Source organism: Bactrocera latifrons, unplaced genomic scaffold (assembly GCF_001853355.1).
Source record: "Bactrocera latifrons isolate USDA-ARS-PBARC rearing strain unplaced genomic scaffold, ASM185335v1 scaffold_95, whole genome shotgun sequence".
Taxonomy (NCBI): domain Eukaryota; kingdom Metazoa; phylum Arthropoda; class Insecta; order Diptera; family Tephritidae; genus Bactrocera; species Bactrocera latifrons.
The window spans coordinates 418,303-419,016 of record NW_017537656.1 but is presented as its reverse complement, the minus strand read 5'-3'; positions in this window follow the sequence as shown (position 1 = coordinate 419,016).

Sequence of the window (714 nt, the reverse complement as noted above, 5' to 3'; positions counted from 1 at the left end):
AAAAAATATATATAAAATATATCTTTAGCTATATGCATGCATTATTAACTTGATTAAAGTAAAATATAACTTTATAAAACTAAAATATTAACAAACAAATATTTGAAACAAATTGTTGATATATTTTTAAGTGAAATACTTGTAAGCAAAATAATTGTTAAGCATAAAAACTTCAATTGAAATTGCATGAATGAGTGTGTAAAAGAAAATAAAATAATAATAAAGAAGTGTGGCACATTAAGAACTGTTTTTTATTATTATATGTATAGATTCTGAAACTATTAATGAATTGTGTATCAAAAGCCAGCAAATATTTTTTCGTCATTAATTCATTTTAAACATATTTAATTTATTAGTTAAAAAGTTAACAAAAAATTTCTAATAATTTATGTAAAAAAAATGAAAAAATGTATGAAAAGAAAAAAAAAATTTAAATAAACGAAACATTTCAAAACATTTATTTTTTTTTTAAAGAACAAAGACGTGAAGAATACATTAAAAAAGTATAAAAAATCAAAATACTTGGAAAATAAATAAAAATAGTTTTAAAACTACAAAACATTTTTATACGTAAAATGTGTAAAAGTGTTAAAAAAAATTTTGTCGCTACAGTATTTAGTGTATAAATATTGGCTACATATAGAGATTAAGATAAAAACGCATGCAATTGTTTTTGTGACACGTTAAATTAATTAAGTTAGGGTTAAAAAATCT